Here is a 6,758-nt window from a genome sequence, read left to right on the forward strand (position 1 = left end):
CTTAATAAAATAAGGAAGAAATACTCATAACAGTTACAGTCCTGGTTTCTGCAACTGGTCACATGGTTGTATCTGGTATTGATGATTACTTTCTTCTACTACCCATTTTGTATTCCCTTTGCCTTCAGCAAGCACCTCAGCAGGTTGTGTTTTTTTGTTTTTGTTTTTTGTTTTTTGTTTTTTTTTTCCCCTGGTGGAGTGACCCAAACCTTCATTCCTGAAGGGTCTGGTCCATTTGAAGTCCTGCCTGGATTGGGCTATTGTAGTTTCCCATTGACTTTAATCACAGGGGCATGATAATATGAAGAGATGCCTTAATGGATCTCCTGTATTCCATGCATAGTCTTACTTACCTCCATTGTAAAGTATTATGCAGATTTCATCATGATACTCTGAGTCAACCACCCCAGCCAACACTGTGACTCCCTTCTCAGCCTGTTGACTTAAGAGGAGGAGTGCAAAGTGTCTAGGTGTCAATCTTAACCTCCAGTGTAATGAAATCATTGTCTCCTGGTGGCAGCGTTCCTCCCTCTGGAACAAAGACTTCTAGGCCAGCTGAATGTAATGTTGTGAGAACAGGAGGCAAAAATTTTGTTATTGGATCACTAGGGGTGATGGTGAGTGGTACCACTTCCGCTTCCACTTCCACCCCTTAATTCCTGGACCTGCAAATCTTGGCTATGGGAGAAACAGTACTATATATTGGACAGTGATTCAGAGCATACATGGCCTTCTGGAGAACTTTGCCCCAGCCCTGAGAAGCATTGTCAACTAGTTGGTGTTGTAATTGTGAATTCAAAAGGCCATTCCGGCATTCTATTAATCCAGCTGCTTCAGGATGATGGAGAACATGGTAAGGTCAGTGAATTCCATGAGCATGAGTCCACTGCTCTGCTTCTTTAGCTGTAAAGTGAATGCGTTGGTCAGAGGCAATGCAGTGTAGAATACCATGACAATGGGTAAGGCATTCTGTGAGTCCACAGATGGTGGTCTTGGGAGAAGCATTGCATGCAGGATAAGCAAACCCATATCTGGAGTAAATGTCTAATTCTGGTGAGGACAAACTGCTGCCCATTCCATGATGTAAGAAGTCCGATATAATCACCTGCCACCAAGTAGCTGGCTGATCACCCTGAAGAATGGTGCCATATCTAGGGCTCACTGTAGGTCCCTGCTGCTGGCAAATTGGGCACTCAGCAGTGGCTGTAGTCATGCCAGCCTTCTTGAGTGGAAGTCCATGTTGCTGAGCCCATGCACAACTTCCATCTCTTCCATCATAGCCAGTTTGTTCATGGGCCCGTTGGGCGATGACAGGGTTGGCTGGGGAATGAGCCCGAGTGGTATCCACAGAACAGGTCATACTATCCACTTAATTATTAAAACCCTCCTCTGCTGAGGTCACCCATTGGTGAGCACTCACATAGGATACAAATATCTTCACAGTTTTTGACAACTCAGAGAGGCCCATCCACATACCTCTTCCCCAAATTTCTTTGTCAATAATTTTCCAGTTATGCTTCTTCCAAGTCCCTGACCATGCAGCCAAATCATTGGCTACAGCCCATAAATCAGTATATAATTGTACATCTGGCCTTCTCGTCTTCCAAGTAAAGTGTACAACCAATTGTGCTGCTCAAAGTTCTGTCCACTGGGAGGATTTCCCTTCGCCATTGTCCTTCAGAGATGTCCTAGAAAGGGGCTTTAGTGCTGTAGCTGTCCACTTTTGGAAGGTGCCTGCATATCATGCAGAACCATCTGTAAACCAGGCACTAGTCTTCTCTTCCTCTGTCAATTGACCACAGGGAACTCCCCATGAGGCGATCGGTGCAGGCTGGGTGAGAGAAGGCAGGGTGGCAGGAGTGGAGACCATAAGCATTTGAGTGACTTCTTTTTGTAACTTACTTGTGCGTTTAGAACCTGCTCGAGCACAATCATGAATATATTACTTCCATTTGATGATGGAATGCTGCTGTGCACACTGCAATTTATGGCTAGATGGGCCAGAAAACACCCAGTTCATGATAGTCAGTTCAGGTCACATGGTGACTTGATGATCCATAGTCAAACGTTCTGTTTCTACCAAAGCCCAGTAAAAGGCCAAGAGCTTTCTCTCAAAAGGAGAGTAGTTATCTGCAGAAGATATCAGTGCCTTGCTCCAAAATCCTAGAGGCCTCCACTGTGATTCACCTATGGGGGCCTGCCAAAGGCCTCAACCAGCATCTTTATCTGCCACTGACACCTCAAGCACCATTGGATTTGCTGGGTCATATGGCCCAAGTGGCAGAGCAGCTTGCACAGCAGCCTGGACCTGTTGCAGAGCCTTCCCTTGTTCTGGACCCCACTCAAAATTGGCAGCCTTTTGAGTCACTTGATAAATGGGCCAGAGTAACACATCCAAATAAGGACTGTGTTGCCTCCAAAATCCAAATAGCCCGCTAAGTGTTGTGCCTCTTTCTTGGTTGTAGGAGGGGCCAAATGCAGCAACTTATCCTTCACCTTAGAAGGAATATTTCAATAGTACCCACACCACTGGACCCCTAAAAATGTTACTGAGGTAGAAGTTCCTTGAATCCCTGGCATGTAAACATCTCACCAATAAGTCCAATGTGTTTGTTACTTCTCACTCACTGGATCCAATCAGCATAATGTCATCAATGTAATGAACCCGTGTTATGTCTTGTGGAAGGGAAAAGTGAGCAAGATCTCTGTGAACAAGATTATGACACAAAACCAGAAAGTTGATGTACCCCTGAGGTAGGACAGTGAAGGGATATTGCTGGCCTTGCCAGGTGAAGGCAAATTGCTTCTGGTGGGCCATATGGACATGAATGGAGAAAAAGGCACTTGCCAAATCAATGGCTGCATGCCAGGTACCAGCAGATGTGTTAATTTGCTCAAGCAATGAAATCACATCTGATACAGCAGCTGCAATTGGAATCACAACTTGGTTAAGCTTACAATAATTCACCATCGTTCTCCAAATTCCATCTGTCTTCTGCACAGGCCAAATAGGAGAATTGAACAGGAATGTGATGGGAATCATGACCCCTGCATCTTTCAAGTCCTTGATGGTGGCGCTAATCTCTGCAATCCCTCCAGGGATGCAATATTGTTTCTGACTTACTATTTTTCTAGGTAGAGACAGTTCTAATGGCTTCTATTTGGCCTTTCCCACCATAATAGCCCTTATCCCACCAGTCAGGGAGCCAATGTGGGGGTTCTGCCAGCTGCTAAGTATGTCTATGCCAATTATTCATTCTGGTACTGGGGAAATGACTGCAGGATGCGTCTGGAGACCCAGCGGACCCACTGTAAGTCCTGAGCCAAAACTCCATTAATAACCTGACTTCCATAAGTCCCTGCTTTAACTGGAGGACCACAATGATGTTTTGGGTCCCCTGGAATCAACATCAGCTCAGGGACAGTGTCCAGTAGTCCCCAAAAGTTCTGATCATTCCTTTTTCACCAGTGCACAGTTATCCTGGTAAAAGGCAGGAGGTCTCCTTGGGGAAGGATGGGAGAAAAGGTAACAGTATAAATTGCTGGTACTGTAGTGGGGTCCTTCCTCAAGGGGACCCAGTGTCCCCTTGATTTAAGGGGTTCTGGGTCTGTGAACTTGTCCAAGTCTAGAAACTGAGTGGCCGTGATTCTCTATAATTCAAATTAGTTTTTTTGTCCACTTTACCCAGGAAATTTTCTACTTATACAGATTAAGTGAGAATGCAGTAGTCTTCCTATTGATTTTACTTCTAGGAATACCGTGATTAATTAGCCAATGACAGAGCTCTACATTAGTCAAACTATTCTGATTGCTGCTTTGCCTCTGCTGTACATTAGGATAACTATACCCACCTGGACCTTTGATGGTTGAGTGCTGCCACTTGTTCCCCACCACCTCGGGATCCAATTAGTCCCATTGCATTTAAGTTCTTCAATTGTGTGACTGCAGTTCCCACTGTAAGATCTGTCTTATAGAGAAGAGCAATTACAGAGCTTTTCAAGGATGTAGGTGCTCCCCTCACAAATATGTTTTGCAAGGTATTGGTGATGGATATGTCTTCTGGGCCCTCCCAGCTGAGATGAGTAGGTCTAAAGTGACTCCTCCATTCTAGCCTTCCAGTTTCCCTAAGGCTTTGGATCCCTTCCTCTACATTAAACCAAGGAAGATCAGGCATTTTCACCTCACTCACAGTGGGCCATCTTTTGATCCATGTTTCAGCTAACTAAGCAAAGAAATTATTAGAACCTTGTTTTTTGATATGGAGTTTCACTCTCGTTGCCCAACTGGAGTGCAATGGCGCCATCTCAGCTCACCACAACCTCCACCTTCCAGGTTCAAGCGATTCTCCTGCCTCAGCCTCCTGAGTAGCTGGGATTACAGGCATGTGCTACTACGCCCGGCTAATTTTTGTATTTTTAGTAGAGATGGGGTTTCTCCATGTTGGTCAGGCTGGTCTTGAACTCCTGACCTCAGGTGATCCACCTGCCTCGGCCTCCCACGTGCTGGGATTACAGGTGTGAGCCACCGCATCTGGCCAAAATATTTTTTTTACTCCCTAAACTGCGACATTAAATGTAGAATCCCTGCTTAGTGGGCCGATATTAATAAATTCAGCCTTCTCCAACTTTATGCTCCTTCCACCATTATCCCTCACCCATTATATCCATTCCCATGCCTGCTCTCCAGATTTCTACTTACATAAATTAGAAAACCCTAGCATTTCTTTTGGAGTGTAGCGCACTTCCTCATGCGTCACACTCTGAATCTCACCTTTAGGGGCCTGTCATGACTTGAGTCTAGTTATAGGTCTAGATGAAAACAGAGGTGTTGGGTGTGGGTTTTGAGAAGGATCAGCATTGTCTGGCCTGGCAACTGCCTCTGGGGAGGTCAACCCTGTTGTCTCAGGCAGTACATGGTTAATCTCCTCATCAAATTAAGCAGCCAACTCCATAAACCCCAAAACCAACTAAAGAAATCCATCCTTAAAATTCTGTAACCACTAGAATCACTCCTAGTACCAAAATTGGTATTAGTCAGGGTTCTCTAGAGGGACAGAACTAATAGGATAGATGTATAGATTAGGGGAGTTTACTAAGGAGTATTGACCCACGGGATCACAAGGCGAAGTCCCACAATAGAACATCTGCAAGCTGAGGAGCAAGGAAACCAGTCCAAGTCTCAAAACCTCAAAAGTAGGGAAGCTGACAGTACAGTCTTCAGTCTATGGCCAAAAGCCCAAGAGCCCATGGCAAACCACTGATATTTAAGTCCAAGAGTGCAAAAGCTGAAGGACTTGGAGTTCAATGTTCAAAGGCAGGAAGCATCCAGCACAAGAGAAAGATGAAGGCTTGGAAGACTCAGCAAGTTTGCTCTTTCTACCTTCTGTCTGCTTTTTTCTAGCTGCGCTGGCAGTTGATTAGATGGTGCCCACCAAGATTGAGGGTGGGTCTGCCTTTCCCAGTCCACTGACTCAAATGTTAATCTCCTTTGGCAACACTCTCACAGACACACCCAGGAACAATACTTTGAACCCTTCAATCCAATCAAGTTGACACTCAGTATTAACGATCACATTTCCCTTTTACACAACTACATCCACATCTCTTTATTTTCCTTATAACAGTAAAAACAAAAATTGAAAATGATAAATCATATGTTGTCACTATTCTAATTCTTTAGTTTCTTTATATCTCTTTACATTTAAAATTATTTTGAATCGAGTACCCCCAGTTCATTCTACTTGGTCATCGAGTACCCACCACAATGGGCTTATATCAGCTCATAGGACACTCCACACTCTTTTCAGCTCATAAATTTTGTAAATGCTTTTTGCACATGTTATTTTTCTTGCCTAGAATGTGCTCTTCCTACTCTTTTTGTTTGTTTGTTTTGAATACAGAATTCCAAAAACTTCTTTATTTTTCCATGATATACTGTAAACATCATTTACATATAAAACATTTTAATGGATATATTGCTTTTGCTGTTTGGACATGACATAATTTATTTAACCATTCTAATGTTGATGTACATTGTTGTTCCTTATTTCTTACCATTGCAGTAATTTTACTGCAGTTAACATTTGGATTTATTTTTCATAGAATGAATTCTCACAAGTCCAATCGCTGTGTCAAAGCGTATGGCCTTTTTTTTTTAAAAAATTATACTTTAAGTTCTAGGGTACATGTGCACAACGTGCAGGTTTGTTACATATATATACATGTGCCATATAGGTGTGCTGCATCCATTAACTCGTCATTTAGCATTAGGTATATCTCCTAATGCTATCCCTCCCCACTCCCTCCACCCCACAACAGGCCCCAGTGTATGATGTTCCCCTTCCTGTGTCCATGTATTCTCATTGTTCAATTCCCACCTATGAGTGAGAACATGCAGTGTTTGGTTTTTTGTCCTTGCAATAGTTTGCTTCTTTGCTAATTTTTCCATATTCTTTAAGTTACCATTAAAACCCTGTTTCCTCTCAGACAGCTTTTGGAAAGAGATCATAGAAAATTAATGCCACCCTCTACCATTATTTCCCCTCAGAACACTCATTTGTTTTACTTCATAGCAATTCTTTTTATATGTTTATTGTGTAGTTATTTATTTAATGTCAGTCACTTTTGCTTAACTGTAGGATCCATAATAATAGGAACTCTTCTGTTGTTCTGTTCTGTTGGTATCTCAGAACTTTGCCCAATGTCTTGAACTTTAAAAGAGAGCCATAATCGTTTGAAGAATAATGAGCTAATTTTAT

General features: G+C 43.1%; 1 pseudogene; it reads right to left on the minus strand.

Annotated features, from left to right (window-relative positions):
* Window positions 1-466: 466 nt before the first annotated feature.
* Window positions 467-4,175, minus strand: LOC131383167 (uncharacterized; annotated as a pseudogene).
* Window positions 4,176-6,758: the final 2,583 nt, after the last annotated feature.

This window comes from Hylobates moloch, unplaced genomic scaffold, assembly GCF_009828535.3.
Source record: "Hylobates moloch isolate HMO894 unplaced genomic scaffold, HMol_V3 SCAFFOLD_3, whole genome shotgun sequence".
NCBI lineage: Eukaryota > Metazoa > Chordata > Mammalia > Primates > Hylobatidae > Hylobates > Hylobates moloch.